Source organism: Malus domestica, chromosome 04, assembly GCF_042453785.1.
Source record: "Malus domestica chromosome 04, GDT2T_hap1".
Lineage (NCBI taxonomy): Eukaryota > Viridiplantae > Streptophyta > Magnoliopsida > Rosales > Rosaceae > Malus > Malus domestica.
Window position 1 is genome coordinate 30202387 of NC_091664.1, and position 22376 is coordinate 30224762.

The 22376-nt window shown below is 35.2% G+C and overlaps 1 long non-coding RNA gene across 2 annotated transcripts; it reads right to left on the minus strand.

Annotated features, from left to right (window-relative positions):
• Positions 1 to 6243: 6243 nt before the first annotated feature.
• Positions 6244 to 12101, minus strand: LOC103408666 (uncharacterized). Of its 2 annotated transcripts, none has more exons than XR_011580224.1 (6): positions 9077 to 12101; positions 8918 to 8989; positions 8553 to 8607; positions 8379 to 8464; positions 7066 to 7159; positions 6244 to 6947 (listed from the first exon to the last, which is right to left on the minus strand). It is a non-coding gene; the product is annotated as an uncharacterized lncRNA (long non-coding RNA). The 2 variants fall into 2 exon arrangements; XR_011580225.1 differs by having other exon boundaries at positions 6244 to 6950.
• Positions 12102 to 22376: the final 10275 nt, after the last annotated feature.

A 22376-nucleotide genomic window follows, 5' to 3' on the forward strand; every position in this document is an offset into this window, starting at 1 on the left:
CATCTATCTTTAAGCGTCTTAACACTTAATCGTTAGAATTTAGCAAGAAGAGTACATATGTTTCACTCGAAGATAAATGGACGGAATGAATGCTTTTGAAATTCTAATATCTAACCTATATAGACAGTTCCAAAGGTTGCAACCTATTAGATGAGTCGCAATATATTGTTCTAATTTAGACCTTAATTGAGGTAACCTTTCAAAAACAATTTAGTTCGTTCAACCGCGGAAATGTATATATGAATAGACCCGTGAAATCCTTTTATAGAAATACGCATCAACACGTTGTTCATTAAGACCGACTGGTCGCTACTGTTTTTGGTATGTATTAAGGGGGATATGTTTAGCCAATTCGGTTGGAGATAATATATCAGTTGGGTAGGCTGGACAAGGACTCTAGGAAAATCTATACGAAATTGTCTTTGCAAGAGACATTGTTGGGTTATTGTTTTCCCTGGATCTCGTACATCGAATTATTATCGCATATATAAGTATGACCTGATACTGTTCATTTTAAAATAAATTTTTGTGGGACTATAGATTCTAAACGGGAACATATTTAGTCATTTCGGTTCGAGATGGTCTAACTAATCAAGCATTGAACTAAAAGCATACAAATTCTATAGGGCCATGTATCTTCCTTTCGATAAATTGCCTGGCATGATATATGTAATTTGAGTAATTAATTATAAATAAAAATCAGAATATTTTGGAAGTTTTTGTTTTAATTTTAATTTTTTTTTATCGAAATAACAAAAGAGGCAATTTAAATTCACTTTTTAACCGATCGAAGTCGGCTCTCTCCCTATTTATACATCACCATTGACAATCCAAATAACGCTAAAACCCTAATTTGTGAAAATCTCTCTCTTGACTCTCTGCCGTCTTTTCTTCGTGGAAAGCCATGGCCAAATCCAAAGAAAAAACTAGAACCAAACCGAAATCCAAGTCTCATCTCCCTCACGCTAAAACCCTACTTGTGCAATCTCTCTTTCTCTCTGACGACGACGCCAAGACAAAAGTGAAAGCCAAATCCAATGACAAATTCGGAGCCAAACCCAAATCCAAGTATCGTGTGAGATCCGGGGCCGTGGAGAAACCCCGACGAGAAGTCCTCCATATCCAGAGACCTAATCATGGTATGGCTTTTGATTTTTGTTTTAGGGTTTGTGCTGGGAAGATTACCTTGAATCTTTTTTTATTTGACTAATTGAGTAATATAAATAACTCTCAACATCTCCCATGGATCTAACGTTCTTCAGATTCACAGTTCTATTCAACTCAATTGCTACTTAATAATTGTGTAATTGGCTCGTTACATGTTTCTTAAGACTCTGTAGTATACATATTGTGTTGCAAGAAAAATTATGCTATGGTTATAACCTCTATACGTGTGATTTGAATATTTTTCTTTTGCTTCTTGTTCTTGTGTTTAACAATGGAACTGCTAACAAACAGAAAAACAAAAATGTTTACTAAAAGACGTTGGAGACTCAAAGGCTCAACTCCAGATCGAGGGAAGAGCTGAACAAGAAGATCGTAATTTCGGGCGCTGTAGAGTTTGCCGTAAGGAAAATGAGCACTTTAGTTCTGCCTGCCCATATTGGAATGGTGTCCCACCGGGCGCTATTGTTGGCGATGGCTATGGTGTATTTTGTGGTCTTTTTACTCGTAGACTCTACAAAAACCCCAACCGTTGTGCCCACCCTGGTGGTTCCTCGAATGGACGTCTTATTGTCGCATATTGTAACTACTGTAGGAATAGTGGTCTCCACTGGTCGGAAAAGTGTCCTGAACGTCCCAAGGACAAACCATATAAACCTCTACGTCCCAAGGACAAACCATATAAACCTCTATTCATCTCATCCTCTAAGCCGAAGCTGCTGAAGAAAACATATTGAACGATTAAGAAGTGTGTCGAGTCTTGCCCTTTGGTAATGGTGTTTAATAATAAATGGAATGCAATACACAATGCAATTGCAGGTCTTCATTGCCATTTTTTAGTCGTTGAGTTTTTCTCCATGTGACTCATAGTTCTTTTCAGAATTCTTAAGCTCGTTACTTTGGGTGTACGTTTGTTAATTACTTTGCTCCTGAACATTATTTTTATATTTGATGAGATTAAGTTGGTGATAAAATTTCTTAAGTTTTGTGACACTTGATCACAGACAATGAGTGAATCGTGGATAGCAGATTGAATAAAGATGTGTATGCAGTCGGCCTATTAATCGCATATTAATTGGTTTATCATTCATGAGACAAAAATTCTCGTTATCATTATAATGGGCGCCACTTGCCTTTAAAATAAAATTTTAATTGCGCACTCGTCGTAAAAGTATTTTTCGTTGAGTACTCCCTCCTTTCTTTTTCTTTTTTTTTTTATAACAAATATTTGTTTGATTTTTGCATGTTTAATTTGTTTCATAACTTGAGTTCTTGATGTCGGCCTTGTCAATTGAGTTCTTCGCGTAATAGTCTTTCTGATCACAATGTTGATGGGGCCGAGTTAGAATCATTTATCGCCTTGATCAGAAACGAGAAAATGCTACAAAACAAGTTCACTTATAAAACTACTATCAGTAATTGATAGGATTTTTACTACTTATGTGAACGGGCTTAAATCTCTCATTTTACTTGCAAGAATCACAAGGTTATTGTAGTATAAACGGATTTCACAAGGTCATCTCCACAGGGATTATTAAATAATTCAAACTAATCAGATTCCATTTAACTATTGTAAAGTAGAAATTAAAGTGATTGATTTTATAACCTAATTAAAATAAAAACGAATTTAATGAATTAAAATAAACAATCTGCAATATTAGGACTAGAGAGAAGAAAACAGTTCTGAGAAAATCAAATTAAGAAAGCACTAGGGTTCCACCATCACCTAGCAATCCTACGAATTTTTACCCATTACTTATGATCTATACATGCTACTTTGAAGATTAGATTTTCCTAATTCATATTCTACTTGGAACCTCCAACATAGAATGTATATCTAACATGCAACCCGTCCGGACGTTCGGATCAAATCTAAACATGAAAGACTCATTATGCTTTATGAAAATCCTTTGAAAAACCATGCAATCCTTAAGACGTGATATTCATCCTAAGAGATTACAATTATTAATCACAAGAAGCCAGTGTCAATTTCAGGGAACCTTCCGACCAAAATTGCATCAAATTACTTTTCTAAAAATCCTAATGGTGATCAGGCATTAAAATAATTAGATAGTTTTTATCTCGGTGATTAACAATTCAAGGTACGCATGCAATCAATCATAAGCAATTAAATAAAAATCACATATTCATGCTAAGGCTCAAGGCTTCGCCCTAGCAATAGAAATTAGTTCCGCATATTCATAATTGAAATCATAGAAAATATATTCAAGAAAAGGATTGAAAGCACCTTCAAGTAAAAAGTCTTCAAAACCCTAACAATTCTTTGTCTCCAAAATTGCATATTATAAATAAAAGAACCACTGTTGCCCCGAGGACGTACTCCAGTCACACTGACGATAGAGGAACCTCGTAAATTTTGTGTCTTGTTTTATTTATTCCACTGCACACACCGTCGATTTTACAACAATTTATTTACTTTCCCATTAAATCGAAGTCGGCCCTCTCCCTTTTTATACATCACCATTGACAATAACGCTAAAACCCTAATTTGTGAAAATCTCTCTCTTTCTCTCCCTTCTCCTGACTCTCTGATCTGCAATCTTTTCTCTGTGGAAAGCCATGGCCAAATCTGAAGCAAAAACTAGAACCAAACCGAAATCCAGTCTCACCTCCATAACGCTAAAGCCCTACTCGTGCAATCTCTCTCTCTCTTCTGACGACGCAAAGGCAAAAGTCAAGGCCAAATCCAAATACAATTCCGGAACCAAACCCAAATCCAAGTATTGTGTGAGATTCGGATCCGTGGAGAAACCCCGAGTCCTCCGTATCCAGAGACCTAATGGTATGGCTTTTGATTTTTGTTTTAGGGATTGTGCTGGGAAGATTACCTTGAATCCTTTTTATTTGACTAATTGAGTAATATAAATAATTATCAATATCTCCCGAATGAATATATATGCATGCATCTACTCTCCTTAGCTCACAATTCTATTCAACTCAATTGCTACTTAATAATTGTGAAATTGGCTCAATACATGTTGTTTGTAACTCTATAGCATACGTGTTGTGTTGCAAGAAAAATTAGGTTATGGTTTTTATTCTATACATGTGATTTGGAAGTCTTCTTCTTCTTCTTCTTCATGTACAGAAGAAGAAGGAAGGAAAAAAAATAAAAAAATTGTCCCCCCCCTGCCGTTAAGCGACCCAAAAGAAGAAGAAGAGGGAAATATCTTTATAATTAGGTTTTAAATTGTGGATTGCAAATGTTTAAATATGAATTATAATAGATTTTGCACGGAAAAATATATTTTGAAAAACATGAATATGATGTACAGACCCCCCCCAGCGACCCAGAAGAAGAAGGGAAATATCCTTATAATTAGGTTTTAAATCGTGGACTGCAAATGTTTAAATATGAATTATAATAAATTTTGCATGGAAAAATATATTTTGAAAAATATGAATATGATATTTTGTTGTTATGGTAAGAGAAATAAAAGAAAATTTTAAAAGTATAAAAAATTTTAAAAATAACTAAAAAATTAAAAAAAATGAAAAGGGAGAATCAACATTATGCTAGCGACTTTATTGTGGTTTAGTTGCTACCTTGACAACGACAGTATTTATGAATAATCCGTATTGAAGTACCGATTGTATCATTTTCTATTTTACTTATTTATGTTTTTTTTCTTTTTCCATTGATTTTTTTTTCCTACCTTCCTTTATTTAGATTCAAATACCTTTAGATTTATATTTATATCCTTGTTTTCGATTGTTTTGACATGGATTATAAGAAAATACATTGTGTAGAACATGAAGATGATAGTTTGGTGTTATGGTAAAGGAAAAAAAGTAAAATTTTGACAAAAAAAAAACATACAATAGTGGTTTATAAATGTCCTACCTTCGGCAACAATTTTTTGTCCAACCAACCATGGTTGACCTCTGAAATTAAAACTAAAATGTACCCCCTATTGATAGCAGTCTATAATGTCCACCCATGGCACGAATGCTTTGTGGGGGCAACAATGGTCCATCCGTGTGATTAAAACTAACCCACACCCCCTACAATGCCCTTCTCTCGGCACCAATGGTTTGTATGAGCAACAATGGTTGATTTGTGCAATTAAAACTAAACCCTACCCCATATTGTTAGCGGCTTATATATGCTCCACCCTCGGCACCAATGCTTTGTGCGGGCAACAATGGTTGACCTTTGTGCCAAGCTCACCTCGTTTTGCGTGTCGTATTTTATATACGTCGAGCCTCCTCAGTTCCCTTGCGAATTATGCCTCGTTTTACGTGCCTCCTTTTCCGTGCGCCGAGCCCTCTCTACAATTAAAAAAAACCTTGACTAACTCTTCAATCAACCCAACTGCTTTTTAGCACAAACCCAGTTGCTTTTCAACAAAACTCTCTTGTTAGCTTTTCAGCTACAATCTCAAAGCCTTCATTCGAAGTAAACACTGCTTACAATCCCTGAGATACTAAACTTTTTACAACTTATCTACCCGTTGGTATGATTCCGTTGATGTCCATTTCCAACCACCATGATTTCCTCTCCAAGTTGCATGTTTTGTACTAAATCCAATATGACACTAGTAATCTTGGATGGACTTCTCTAACATTATGTTGCCGTTCATGGGCTGAATCTTGCTAGAGTTTTACTACTTTCTTTACATTTCCAGTCAATTTTCTTTTCAAGTTATATAGATCGGCCTATCAGCTTGATGAAGGTCATGAGTTTGAAGGTCTATGGTTCTATTATATAGGCAGTGGAGAATGAGCAACCTCGATCATATCGTTGAGCTGGAACATAAGTAGAGCGGTCATTTGGCCCTGACAGTAACTGTAATTCATGGTAGGTGACCTTTAGCTGTGTCTTGAGGCGGTTAGCACAATCGTTAGTAGTGACTTCATCGTGTTGGATGATGCATACATATGTATTTAAAAGGATGAGATATTCCCGATCTCTAATCGTCTACGTGGAAAACACACTTCAGAGGGATTTTTGTCTCAAGCCTCGGACAAATTGAAGCTAAGTGAGATGGTCGTCCAAATTTTGGTTTGGGCTTTGAAGTTTTGGACCAACGTGCAACTTGTGTAAATAAAAATGAATAAACCCCGTAACAAGCTTTATTTTATTCATGGCACAAACAAAATGAATTGTATAGAAATGAGAAGAGAGGGAATTCTTCTCTTATTTACATAAATCTAATTAATAATCTTTTGTGAGAACAAAATGTTTAATTAGTACCACGTCACATTCTTATCCCAAGAGCATACGCATTATATGCCTCCTTTCCCCGCAACTAAATCCTACTGTTTCTATATCATGAGGTCATTAGGTCATCTTCAACCGAAGGGTTTAAAGGGCCAGAGGGCTGAAAATAGCTCGAAAACCATCTCCAATCGAGGGCCAAGTCAAAGGGCTTGTGGGCCCCACTAGACAAAAAAGGATCAAAGGAGGTTGGAGACTCAAAGGCTCAACTCCAGCTCGAGGAAAAAACAGAACAAGAAAAGCATAATTTCGGGACCGTAGAGTTTGCCGTAAGGAAAATGTGCACTTCAGTTCTGCCTGCCCATACTGGAATGGCGTCCCACCGGGTTCTATTGTTGGCGATGGTTATGGTGTAGTTTTGTGGTCTTTTTTACAAAAACCCCAACTGTTGTGCCCATCCTGGTGGTTCCTCCAAAGGACGTCTTATTGTCGCATATTGTAACCATTGTAGGGATAAAGGCCTCCATTGGTCGGAAAAGTGCCGGAACGTCCCAAGGACAAACCATATAAACCTCTATTCATCTCATCCTCTAAGCCGAATCTGCTGAAGAAGATATATTGAACGATTAAGATGAAGTGTGTCAAGTCCTGTCTTTTAGTAATGGGTTTTAATAATAAATGAAACACAATACACAAATGCATTCGCAGGTTTTCATTACCTTTTTAAATCGGTTTGAGTTTTCCTCCATGCGACTCATAACGTTCAATCGCTAGGTGTTTTCTTTTCTTTTCAGAATTCTTAAGCTCATTACTCTGGAAAGATATAATAAGAGTTTCCAAAAATTTGAAGTTAGATGAGTAAATGGAATCCACTTGTGATGAGAAAAGCGGGAAGGTGGGAAAAATAAAAAGGCAAATTATTATGATAAAGAAAATCAACATTTCAAAGTATAACATTTGTACACAACTAAATACCAAAAAAAATGTGTAAATGGCCACTTATCACAGTGATGGAAAGGATTTGAGCACTTGCATGACGGCGTGAGTTCATACCCTATTAGTGATTAATCTAAAATCTATCGTTTGATAAAAAAAATAAAAATAAAAAAACCAAAAAATGTACTACAGAAAATAAAGTGCGAAAAACACTTCCCGAAAATAAGAAGAAATTCAATCAATTATCTTTTCAATCAATTAATATGACGAAAACTGTGGTTTTGACCCACTGATCCTCTTTGGACCGTTAGCAGCAGCAACAAGGTAGGTCCATTTCTAACCACTAGAGCTTCCACTTACCAGCTAGACCAAATGGAAAGAAACAACCCCAGAAAAATACCCCCCATCCCACCTCAGCATTCAGGAAGTACTTAGAATCCAGTGGAGTTCTTGATGCCCTCACCAAAGGTTTGTTAAAGTTTGAGACTTTTACTCCTTTATTTTTGTGGGTTGTTTTTTTATTGACTAATTTGATGTACATTTTCTTTTTCAAACATTTTCTTTTTCTTTTTCTGTTTTGTTTTTGAACTAATGCACTACTGATGTTATCATGTAATCCAAAATGAAGTTCCCTTTGTTCGCCAACTTATCCATGAAACCAAAAGAAATTTGAATATTCTTAACATTAAATATTCTTATCATTTTACATAGAATATGTGAAATGAATTTGAATATTCTTGACATTAAGAATTTGTGAAATGAATTTAAATATTCTTAACATTATTTCTAATTCCTAGCTTCACATTATAATACGATCCTGTTGAAAAAAAAAATGTTGCTTTCATAAAGAAGTGATTATAAAAAAAAACAAAAGTAAAAAACTTTACTTTCAAACAATATAGTAACTGCCAGATAGCCAGGTAGTGAAAAGCAAAGTTAAATACTTGTCTAGTAATTTATTAAGATTCAAAAAACTAGAACCCACACGTTGTTTTCACCTTAATCTTAAGATGGGATACAAACAGTTTACAATATGAAAATATAGTTCCCAAATGATCCGATCAAGTTAGCAGAAGACATGATTAGGACGCCATACCTCAACAGCAAGCAGAACCTTATATGGTTTTACATGTGGGAAATGCTCCCTGATCTTTCGAACGATTGAAATTGAGTACGTGACGGCTGCAAAAGAATAGTACACCAAATACAAGTTGCAGAGGAGCAGTTTACAAGAAATAACTTGACTGATAAAATTGTATTGCATCACAACTTATTGTTTGGGCAAGCGGCTGTAGTAAAGTAGAAAACTGCTGGCAAACGTCCACCTACAAAATAAATAAGAAGCTGCATAGAATAACAAGCAAGGTTTTGAAAGTTATTTGTCCACCTACAAAATAAATAAGATAATGCAAAGGTGGTCCTTTTGGAAAGCCAGCCAACAAGGGAGGAATATCCGAGTTCCAACTGAACTGAATATGCACTTGCAGGTGGGAATTAGGAAGCAATTCTGATCAGATTATGGATCATTTTTTCATGATTGTTTTTCTCATTTTAATGTAATTAACGAACTAGTCCAAATCATACATGTTGTGTTCAATCCAATGCAATATTAGGTAGTAATCTGCAGTTGTTTACCTTTAACTTGTTTAATTGCTCTCTTATATTCCTTCTACATAATCATGTCTTGGGGACTCGGAAACAGAAGTTCTGTAGAAACAGCCGGTAGGGCAGTCAATGGTAGATAGATGATAAAAAACAGGAAGAGAGAGAGAGCGAGTGGGAGGGGGTACTTACTTGAGCCTGGGGCCGAGAGTGCACCGGAGGCGGAGACCCTGGCTGGGAGTGAGGCCAAGGAGGAGGCGGATGCGTTGGAGGAAGGAATGGCAGATGCTTGTTGGCATTGAATTTGGGGGGCTAGGGTGATGATGATGAAGACGACCTGGGATTATAGCGATTGCCAATCATCGTCTCTCGTATCAAAACCCCACAATTCTTCCTCGCCATCTCCCTACTTTCACGTGTTTGAACGATAAGCTTTTGGGAAATAAACCTAATATATTTGGTAACTTCTTTTGCTTGAATTAAAACTTAGTCTAGGTTGTTAAATTTCTCCCTGTAGATACATGAATTTTTTGGTTTTCGAAGCTCTTTTTTTTAATAGTTCTTATCGCTCCTATTGCTGAGGAGGGGGATGATAACTATACACTTTTTCACGGTGGTTTAGGAATGTAGTCTATTACTTGAAAAATATTAATGTTTCTTCTCTTGTGAAAGTCCTTATTAATGCATGATGCAAGCAAGTTTTTACACCAATTTTTTAAACAGTAACTGCAGGGGTAAACTTGCAGTGGGTAAACCTAAAGGGGGTAAATTTAGTGTGCATAGTGGAAATAATCGTGAGGCAACTGGTACAGTTGATGGGCTTAGCTTGACACACTATATGTACACACCTCACATTCCACATGTCAGTAGTGGAATGTTAAACGGTGACCCCGTTTCCTTGCATTAAGTTGATGAGATCAAGTTGATGGAATGGTATGCACAATATGCGAACTTAGAAGTCATCATATTTTAAGTGCTGATGTCAAAGTAAAGGACGAAAAAGGTCGCGTGTTCTTGTTGACAACCTAAGTAAACGGTTGGTTAAAATCATGGGTTAAGTGTAACCCATGTTTTAATGCAAAATATCCCCATCTTCCATTTCTGAACTTGCTACTGTACTTAACATACTTAGGATAAGGCTTTCTTTTTTGTTGTTGTATAATGTTATGTTGTTGTTGTATCTTATGTTGTTGTTTCATGTTAGGGATATCTTGTGTGGTATGAGGGATGTCCAGCTGTAGACAAAAAGAAAATCATTTAAATATCAATCTTGACCCGATTTTTTTAGTGTCTTTTGGCGGGCGATATAGAGCTATGCTCTCGCATAAAAGACACTAAAAAAATCGTGTCAAGATTAATATTTAAATGATCCCTCTTTGTCTGCAGCTGTACATCCCTCATACCGCACAAGATATCCCCAACATGATACAAAAACAACATAAAATACAACAACAACATAACATAATACAACAACAACAAATAAAGGCTTATCCTAAGTATGTTAAGTCTTGAAATTTACCTCACTAACAGTAACAAGTTCGGAAATGGAAGATGGGGTATCTTGCATTAAAACATGGGTTACACTTAACCCATGATTTTAACCAACCGTCTAGTTGGGTTGTCAACAAGAAACACACGACCCTTTTCGTCATTTACTTTGACATCAACACTTAAAATATGATAATTTCTGAGTTCGTATATGCATATCATTCCATCTACTTGATTTCATCAACTTCATGCAAGGAAACGAGGTGACCGTCTAACATTCCACTAGTGACATGTGGAATGCGAGTTGTGTACCTATAGTGTGTCAAGCAAAGCCCATCAACTATACCAGTTGCCCCACGATTATTTCCACTATGCACACTAAATTTACCCCTTAAAATTTACCCACTGGAAGTTTACCGTTGTAACTACTGTTTAAAATTTTGGTGTAAAACCTTGCTTGCATCCTGCATTAACAAGGACTTTCAAAAGAGAAGAGACATTCATATTTTTCAAGTAATAGATTACATTCCTAAACCACCGTGAAAAAAAAGTGTCTAGTTATGATCTCCCTCCTCAGCAAGACATGAAACAGTAGGAGTGATAAGTTGTAGAACTATTATGAACAAAACAAAAAGAGCTTGGAAAACCACAAAATCCATGTATCTACAGGGAGAAATTTAACAACCAATTCCAAGTTTTAATTCAAGTAAAAGAAGTTACCAAATTATAATCTGTTTATTTCCCTAAAAGTTGTAGAACTATTATGAACAAAACAAAAAGAGCTTGGAAAACCACAAAATCCATGTATCTACAGGGAGAAATTTAACAACCCATTCCAAGTTTTAATTCAAGTAAAAGAAGTTACCAAATTATAATCTATTTATTTCCCTAAAAGCTTATCGTTCAAACACGTGAAAGTTATTCCACTACCATTTCCAAAACAATAATACCAAATACGACCACCACTTGGAAATAATTGAACTCAACACTTCCGAAATGTTAGCGCGAGGACACTGAACAATGCAACCGACAACAATTATAAGTACAAGCAACAATCCCGTAGGCCCATAATCAACCCTACACCAATTCATGTACTAACCTAACACAACAATCCCTCCTCCTAGCACTAATAATGGTATGTACTCATCATTCGGTCCAACTTGTGCAAAGCAACTAAAAATTTTGAAACCGAAAAACTTACGGAAACCAACCAATCCACAATGGCAGCAACAACAAAAAAAGCATGATCAGAAACAAAACATGTATGAATTCAGAGACATACAAGCACTCTCAATCTTCCCATACTCATTTCTCTTAAATTTAATACCCCAAAAACTCTAGTTGCCTCTCAATTTCCCATAAAAGAAATTTTGGCAAAAGCCAAATCAATCAGCCACTAAGCAATAGCCATATCGCTTAAAAGAATTAACAAATGTATGTGCACTCAGGAATACCAAAAATAGCAAAGAGAACTCAATTATGAGACATGAGAAAAATAAATACAATTTGGTAACAAAACCCGCTTCTAATCATGGTGCAGGTCTACTTTCTAGCTTTGTCAATAATCCTATGCAACACCAACATGGAGTTAAAGCCAAGACTCATTTTTTTTAGTTAAAAAGCCCTTGTCATAAAGTGATGGCATCATCCACTACCACATTTGGCAAATAAGGCTGATGAACATCTCAGCTATAAAAGTTCCCGTTATCTCATCCCTTTCTTGCAACTCACAAAATCCTTTCTTTGAGTGTGGTGAGCGAGCATCTAGTTTGTTATTCAAAACTACTGAGTGAGTATGCATGGCAAGGAAGAAAATGTGCAATTAAAATTTTTGAAACAGAAAAACTAACGGAAACCAACCAATTCCACAATGGCAGCAAGAAACCATCAAAAGGAGAACGATGTAAAGGAACTATCAAAATCTTCAATTTATGCCCTACAAAGTTGGTGGCACAGTAATTAGATTTTTGTTTAAAAATAAAACAAAAACCGAGATCTAATGGTTAAAAAGTTCAGAGTATCCTATAATTCGGAGCACCATAGAATTTCTGCCAAAACAGATTCACATAATATAAATGCAATCAGTAAGAATAAAGCTATAAGGTTCATACTACTAGGATGCTATCATAGATTTTTCGAGATACCGACTCGCAAATGAAAGAACAAAATATTAGTTCACTAATCACAGCTAATCAAAATAGAACCAAATCACAATTCTTTCACTCAGATTGCAGCCAGAAGGCCCCTAAATAAGCTCATGATATCGATTAAGCATCCAAAAATGCTCGATGATGTGAGCTATTACTATTTCCACCAGATAGAACATGGAAGAAACTATATACGGATCTCTTCCAACATAATTTTTGGCCGTTAGATGAAATTTGAAAGACCCGGATCACTTGATCCGGTGGCTTTGGTGAAAGAGATCCGGTCCAATTTAAATAACATAAGAGCAAAACAAGATAACCAACATAAAAGAAGCAAGAATGGGAGGGGAAGTCGAACCCGGGACCTCGGGAATGCTCTTAACCAACTAAGCTGCAAGCACCTTTTATTCTCTACACCCATTTAAACATCACAAACGTAACAGAACAGAAACATGGTAACAGAATGCTAGCTTGAGGAGATTATGAATTGTAATGTGTAGGAAAATCAAACAACAAAAGCCCATGAACGTTCTGAAGCAAATATTAATCTGCATGAAAAAATGGGATAAAAGAAAGTGCTTGGATAAACCATATTAAAAAGCAGAAAAACAAGCATTCATACAAGTACATACAAACCAAAAAACAAAGAAAAATCAAGCAAGAAATCATTAGCCTATCAAAAATCCATTAGAGCTCAGAGGAAAAGGGTAAGTTTAATTCTTGTAAAATAAATAGAAGTGGATACAGAAAGTGGCAGGAGAAACCAAAAACCAAATGGAAATGCAGAAGCAAAGCAGCTGAAGAAAAAAAGAACCCAGCAAAAAGCAGAGGAGAAGAAGAAGAAGAAGAAGAAGAAGGAGGAGGACCTGCTGAATGTGATCAGTAGTGAAGTTGTTACGATAATAGGCTGCCATCATGGGCTGCATCTGCATCAGGTGCTACTGCATCTCTCTTATATATGTCTACTACCTCTCTCCTCTGCTACTCTACCACAAACAGAAAGACACTTCGCTCTCTCTCTCTCTCTCGCTCTTTAACTTTCTCACTCCTAAAGTATGAACAGGGCATTTTCTTACAGAGTTGAGAGGCCACACTCTCTGCGAAGGGTGCAAGCAAATAGAGACGGAGTTTTTTATAGAGGGATGCCTTTGCCGTTTCTTTTCTTCTATTTTTTATTTTTCTCTCTGTTCATTCACTCTCTCTCCCCTTACATACAATGACACCACCACCGCACATAGATATAGGCACAGTGGGAGAGAGCTAGTGGATTATATAAGATGGAAAAGCGTGCCCTTTTGGGGTTTTGCTTGGTTTTGGTTCTCTGGATCAGTTTCTTTCTCTCTCTCCTCTGTCTCTTGTACATGTCGAGGAGAGAAATTTACAACCACCGCTAAGCATATGGCTCAAGTCCATTAGTTTACAGTGTTTTAATTTTTTCACATGTTACTGGCTGGATTAACTGTTTTAGTAACATGTTCAGTGTAGGTAAGCTGAACTTAACCATGCATATTGAATTTAAAAATGACTACAATGACAACTCGTTAGAAGTATGCAAGTTAAATTTAATTTTGTGTGATTGACTTAGAAAATTATCACAAATACGTATGATTGCAACGCACAAATTCTTTTCAGTTGTACATTTTGTCAAGTACGTGGTGTGCTTGTTGTCCTCTATTGATCGACCCAATTGAGTCCTCTCAAGACCTCATGCCAAGTGCTATTAGATGTGAACAACATTTCATTGATATTAGGTGAGCACAAAAGGGTCTCATACCAGGCATTCGAAGGGTCCTTGAAGGACCCACTCCAACTATTTCTCTAACCTCCGAAGGGTCCTGGGGCCACCCGAGTCTCTATATGAATTTGCCCCTGTATATCGATTTAAAATATCGTCACAATAATATCTAATTTGAATAGGTTAGCCTTCTGAAAAAATGTTGATACTATCATCACATTTACATATCACCAGTTATAACCAGAGCTGGCCCTGAGGGTGTGCAACAGGTGCCACCGCACATGGCCCCCGATTCGGAAGGGTCCCTAAATTTTGATTACATGTATACAGATACATATAAAATAGATTAAATGCAAAAGATAATTTTACCTGTGGTTCTAGCACAAGCGGTTTAGCTCTTCTTTCTTATAGCCCATGTGCTGGGTTCGAATCCCAGTGATATTGTTTTGTTATATTGAACATTTGAAGGTAAGGAAAAACACATGGCTGTTTTGTTATATTTTAAGTTTTTGCAAATTTGTAAACATGAGATAACAAAAAGGCATCCAACGTTTATCAAACTCAGAACCTTTGACGGTAAGGAAAAACACATGGTTGATCAAACAACGTATTTTTATTGCAGTAACTTATAATATTTTAGTTTTATAGTTGAAAAAATTGAAAAAAAAATAATAATGAAATATAACATTAAAAAAAATGAAGGGCCTCCATCTAAGTTTTGTATAGGGCCCCTCAATACTCAAGGTCGGCCCTGGTTATAACGTCTCAGTTATATCTCCATTCCAGCTTGATTGTACTTTCACATTTAACATGTAATTAACTTACGCTATCGTCACAACAACAGGTTCGTTACAAAGTAACTAGGGTAACGTGACCTACTATAAAAGACAAAATGGATCAAACATGAAGATATGTTAATAGGATTTTCAAAAGGTGACAGGTCACAACAATGTCTGTTGAGTTATTTGGAATCACAGCTCGAATCCAAGAAGTAACAATAGATAGAAATTAACAAGGATATGTAAAAAGTAAAATGATCCACACATCCTAAGAAGATATTCTATCATGTAACCAGTGATATATCTCGATCTTCTTATCTTTCTTTATGTATATAATTTTGTGTTCAACTCTCATGTTATTATAACTTATATTCGGCTTGTCTGGAAAGTGTTTTTAAATAATTAAAAAAGTTTTTAGATTTCAAAAACATTTGAGATGTTTCGTGCAAAAAAATACAGTTATTTAAAAAAACTTCACAAACGAACATAGACATAGACGGAAAGAACTTTGCTGCTGATTTTTAGGAGCCATTGATTTTTCAGCAGCCAATCCGACATAGACATTTGTATCATAGAATAGGTTTACCCGTGAAAACAAAGTTACTGCATTTCCATTTAGTTAGGTAAGAAAATTTACTGCAAAATCAATGAGCTAAACTACTCGACCAGCTAACTGACCTCACAGCACTACCATTAAATCCACAATAATTGAAGTGTAGATATTTGCTGAACTACTCGACCAGTAACTTGAATACCTCAAAGGAAGATATTTATTTGCTTTTATCTCATATCTCAGTTAGGCCAACTCCAATATATGAACTAAAACCTATAATTTCCTTTTTATTCTCCTCTAATCCATTCAAGTTTTAATTTGGATCTAAAACTCAAAACCTAAAAAAAAGCTAGAAATCGCCTAGATTTAGCCTAGAAAATGATGTGGGCCCCAACAGCGCAAGTGAAATTCAACACTTGAGCGCCAAATGCCCCAGGAGAAGCGCCCATGCGAGTGATGTGCCAAAGCTGAGACCGGCATGGCCCCACCCACGTGGGTATGTTGGCCACTTGTGCCAATGAGCCAACGGCTCTTTTTAATCCAACGGTTGAGATAAATAGGCCGTTGGATCAACCAACGGCCTACATTCAAATTTTTTTTTATATTTATTGAATCCAACGGCTGAGATCAAATATAATCAAATCTAACTGTAAAAAGTAGATCTAACGGGCCAAATTTAAATCCAAAGGCTAAAATAATTAAAAAAAATTATTTAAATATTTATCGGAATTTGAATATTTTTAGGTTAAAATGTTCATAAAATTTATTTAGAATATTCTACATAATTTTTTTTAAAGTTAATTTTAAAAAAAAAATTAGCTAAAATTCATTCTTTAATAATCTGAAATTAAAATTTTAGACCATAAATGTTGAAGCAAAAAAGTTGTTTCTGGATTAAAATATAAATTTTCTGAGCTAAAAATTTTAAGTTTTAGATCAAGGGTTGAAGATGGTCTTAGTAACTTGTCGAATATCTGGAAGAAATATATTGGCATCTGCATGCGTGATTCATCGTATAAATTCATTAAATCCTGGAAATTATAATCTGGCTAGGATAGGGACCCCAAAGAGTTCACATGCCCCCTTGTACTCTGGTGTCCTCCCCTCCTTTCCAACTGTCCTATCTCTCCCTCATTAGGCCCCTTGATGATTAGCAATGTTTAACCTACTTTCAATAGTTATCCCTCTAGCTATACACCTCCAAAGGGAGAGCATCTAACTATCTTAAAACTTTACAAGGGTCAGCTGGGCAAGTTTTTTTTGAGGTTGTTGAGAAGAGTTAAAACATGATAGTACGAAAGGAGAGCGCCATCTAATGATCAAGCTAATCGTGTAGTCATGTGAACAAATTAAAAGGACATTTTATACAGTTCAAGGGGGGACTTTCTTGATCGCCTCATTCAAAGATCTAAAAAAGAAATGACTCACATCCTCCACTTTTTGTTCATTTGTGAAGAGGCATATTTTTCTCCTTAATGATTTTAGATTTTTTTTTTTTGGAAAGCGTAGAATTGTGAAAAAGAAAAGTTCATCCTCATCAATTCACTACGTGACTGATTTCTGAAGCATTTTGTAAATAACATTTCTGCAAAATAAATAAATAAATGAGACTATTTAGTCAACGAACTGTTAAAAAAAATGTACGGATTCGGTAAAAGTATTAAAAACCGTATATATATTTGGTACAATTGATTGACTAAACACCATTTGTTTTAATTGATTTTTAATATAGATAATATTTACAAAAAAATAATAATAATATGAACAGTTCCAATTATAAACACAAAATTTTATAAATAAGCTATTAAGTGAATTAGGAGTAGCTCCCGCCTCATCCCTTAGAAGCCAAGCATTGATCAAGTTCAAAAAAAAAAAAAACACCATCCTAAAGGTTTAGTTGTGCACCTTCGTTTTGTGGTTGTGGGATAGAAAGTCACTGAACCATCACGATGCTGTCCTTATAACAGCAACAAGTTGCCTTACTTTCTCCAGCACGTGGAGAAAAACCTACCTAATAGACTAAATTAGATGTTGAAGTACCAATATTTCAAAGCAATCACATATTGTTGAATCGTGAAATCCGAACACTTGCCATATCATCTGTCTCTACACTTAAATTTACTTATCTTTTTTTATTGTTAAGAATTAAGGTTATAATTTTCGTTATTATAAAAAGTTAGGTCATATGAATTACAGTGCTTTACTTAAAGAGGGATCCCAGAGTCCCCTATGGTGTTGGAAACTTGGAAAGAATAGGAACATGTTATTGGGTGGTTAAATAGTGAAGTCAAATCATGAAGGAGATGGATAGATAGGTAAGGTTGGTGGTGCTCCCAACTTAGCTAACATGATGGGTGGTTGGGGTGTCTCAATTGATTTGTGTACTCATAATCCAATCCTGTCTTTTCCCTTAGTCGTTAGCTTCTTTTTTTCTTTTCACTTTCAGGCTTTTGCCGCCTTTGTATATAGGCTCTGGGGCTTGTTCCGGACCCTTCCTCCCACTCTTCGACCCGTGATTTTAAGTCTGACTAGGGTTGACCATTGCAACAATGCACTAATGATGAGTGTTAGGTTTTGATTTGTTCATGCTTTCGGAATCATAGAAATATGAATGGTTTCGATAAGCTCACATTGAAGCGATTGATCTAGCATTTTTCCTGCATGATACTTGGTTTGTTTATTGCTATTGTATCAAAACTATAATAACCACAAGGGGATTAGGCATTTTGACTCTTGCGAGGCTATATCTCATAACCAGAGATATATCCTTTGTATTTATTTAATCCTCAATATGATCATGTAATTGTCCCAAGAGATATAGACAGTAACAAATCAAAGTAAAAATGTTAATTTGGCAATATTCAAATTAATTTCACATTATCCTATATTATAATTTTCTAACACGATAATTCGGTGATTAATTTGAAATAGGGGAACTCTCATATTCTCATTGTAATACTGGAACTCTGATATTCTCATTGTATAAAAGTAAGTTATAACCCTAGGGACTGACAAAAACCCTAGCCTATAAACGATTGGTTGTTTGCTGCATTTGAACAGAGATATCAACCAAATTAGAAACCCTAATTTTACTCCATAATTTGATCTCGTTTTTGTTGTTTTTTACCGACGACTGAGGAGGAGTCAGAAAGGAAAAGTTGTGGAGGAGGATTAGCCTTTGCCTTTGGACTTGTACATAGTTGGAATTTTACTCTGCTCTGCTGGCATACTGCTACAGGAGACTCCCACAGTTCAAACTTCAAACCATATGTACATACTTTGACTCTGTACTTTATCTTCTCAGGATTCCACTCGGCTTTTCTGGTGATAAATATTATTTTGTCTCCTGTCAGGATCCCGGAAAGTATGTTTCCTCGAAAACAGCCACATGACTGTAATATATATTTTAGGGTTTGGCCTGATTAGCGTTTGCTAATATATATTTTATTAGCCCAGTAATCGCCAATGACGTGATGGAATTACACAAGAATTTATATATTTACACAACGTACAACTTTCGAAGCACATCATTATCTTAATCAAGAATATCTGGTCTGGTTTCATCTGCAAATACGAATTAAATAAAACTTAAAGTAATTAATTAATAAAACACAGTATTTAAGAATAAGATTCGTGCACAGTTGTGTGAGGTTAAGAGTACGTAAACAGACCAGGTCCAAAAACATCATCGTTTTAAGAGTATCTGCAAATCTGCAATGCTGTTTCTTTAAAGATATAAAAGAGTATATTTACAGAAAAATAAAAATAAAAGAAGAAAATTGAAAGAGTATCAAATTCAAAGGAGAGTACTGCTGTTTGCTGCTGTAAATATTGATTCCCTTATATCAAACCCTAGCTAAAAGCTGTCATTGCCACTTTCTTTAATTTGATATTTTCCTCATCTTAATTTACTATGAGGAGAATCATCAAATCCTGCTTTTCATTCTGTTTTCTTTAGTGTAAATATTGATTCCTTTATATCAAACCCTAGCTAAAAGACAGACCAGGTGCATGCATTCAAGCATCACAATTGACTTCCGATGCAATATTATGTTCAAGGCAATCTGTACCGGGATGATTTTTTTTCTTTTGTTGGAGTATTTTAGGATGAATATGGATGCTTACTTAAACACTAGTCGGTGCCATATTTATGGGTGCGACACACAATAACACTTCATACCAACACACATTTTATTATTAGAACTCTACTATAATTAATTTAAGTTGTTAGATATTTGTGTCGACACTAATCTGTAGGTACTCAAACACATGTTGGCTAGTTTTGCAAAATGAAGAATGATGACAACCATGACATGACTCACTCACATAGAAGTGGCCGAGTTTGTAATAAGATTAATGCTGGACCAATTTGTTAGACCAAATTTACAAATTATGTGATGTGTTACTAATATGAAATAATTACGTTAATTCACACTTAAGTAGTAATTCAATTATCAACAACCACCAGTTGTGGATCCAGAATTTGAACCTTAGGTGGTCCCAATGTTAAATACAAGTTTTTTAGATAGGAACTAGAGCATAAGCGCGCAAAAAAAAAAATCAGTTTATTTACTTGGTGGGCTTGTTGTGCACATGTCAACAGAAATCGACATATGCCGAAATAATCTGATGAGTGATATAGAGAGAACTTGTTGAGTGTTGTTAACGCAACATGTCGAGATATGCCTAGTATGCATTACATTAAACATTTAGTAGGCACAAAAAGAACTCATACCAAACATTTAGAGAACGTGGAAAAGACTTTCACATGTATATTCTCTGGGATTGGGTGGTCCTGGGACCACCTTGGTCTCTATTTTTATCCGTCCGTAACAACCACGTCATCTGATATACAAAACATGTTTAAATAAATAATTTTCTTAGCATTACTCTTATAATAAAAGTCGAATTTGAGTTTTGAGTTTATGTTGCAATGGAAAACCCCTAATTTATATTTTTACGTAATTTAAGATTTGAGTCTTTTAGTATTAGAGAACGTTTAACTCATAGAGATCACATAAATTTCTAGTATTAGCATTGGAAACGGCAAGTATAACAACTCATATAATCACATGATCTTAGTCATTGATATTGATCCTCTATTATTTTATTTTTGTTCATACATTATCTATATATGCACATTCACCCGTTCTAAATCATGCATGCAATCGTTTTAAACAATTTCGATGATACTCTCGTTGCATTGTTCTCCTCCCCATAAGCCTTGAGTGGCTGAGAATCCTTAAAGGTTAGTTGTTTACTAAGGTAATCATTTAACCAAGTCACCAACCATTTGTTTAGAATTGAAGTGGTGGGAGTCGAAGCACATAGAAGAGGGTGCCAAATTATATGACTAGGTTTTGCAGTCAAAACGACAGCTAAGCTGCTGCTAGAGTACTGTTCAATATGACATGCACAGTTCCACATGTCTGTAATTTTTTAGCTTGAAATGTCGCACCACATTCCCATTTTCGCACAGCAATCCCATGTCCATTGGGCCCTAGCCCAAGGAGAGATTTTTTTAACGGGATTTTGTTACGCGATGTTAATATTTTACATGTTAATTATAATATAAATAGATGACATAATCGTAATAAGGATAATGTAATTGTATTAGAACACTGGTGAATAACAGATAATATGCTATGAAACTATAGTATTAATAAAATGGTGAACTGCCAATTTAGTCCCTGAATTATCATCATAGTGAAAATTAGGTCTCTAAACTAATTTTTTTCAGAAAAATCAGTCATTGAATTATAAAAATTTGCCAATTACATCCCTAATATTATATTCGAAGCTACTATATTCAATATTATATCAATTTAAATCACGTTACTTGCATGTGATACACATTTGAGGGTAAATTAATAGTTTTTCATAAAGAAATAGTGTTTGAAGTTAACTTTGGAGGGTAAATTGGTAGTTTTTCATAAGAAATAGTGTAATTTAGCTTCGGATGGTAAATTAGACGTTACATTAGCAACCTATATGAAATGTTAGGGCTTATAGGCAAGAAAATAACAGTATTACACTCTAAAATGTGACAAGTGGCTTAAGTTGATGAAAAATTGGATAAAATAGCTTTGAATATAATAGTAGGGACGAAATTAGCAATTTTTTTAATGAATTTAAGGACTTATTTTACCGAAAAAATAATTTAATTTTCACTAAGGTGATATTTTGGGACTAAATTGGCACTTCACCCTTAATAAAATGATGTAACAGTCGGACTACGTAGAGTGTCAGCTGAGTCCATCGAATGCGCCTATGGCAGGTCGACTTTTGTCAAAAGGTTCGGGATTTTGTGGCTGGGTTCAAATGTGGTTCTTTAACTTGCAACTAGCTATTTTTTAATCCAACGTCGTCCTTTCCTTTGACTTGGCTTTTGTTGACATCGAAGACTCCAAGACGGTATCCAACGTCCTATGGATATCCCTTTGACACTCCTCGGTCTTCACCAGCAGTATATCGACAGTTGTGGAGTCATATAATCAAACTATAACGTTAATAGTTAAATGCACCATGATATGATGAATAGTTCTACATCAAATGATCACTTATGTTGATATGAAACTCACATTGAAATTATTATATACTTATACACTTAAGTTCGAACATAGAATATCCTTTATATTAAAAAAGACTATGAAATTAGTTTTATCTTACAATAACATTTTCCAATTCAAAATCATGTCTTTATCTTATATTTATGTTTGCTGAATTTCATTTGCTATGTCTTTTGCATGATTAGTGATAAAGGTTGAATTAAATTATCCCTTTAAATTGT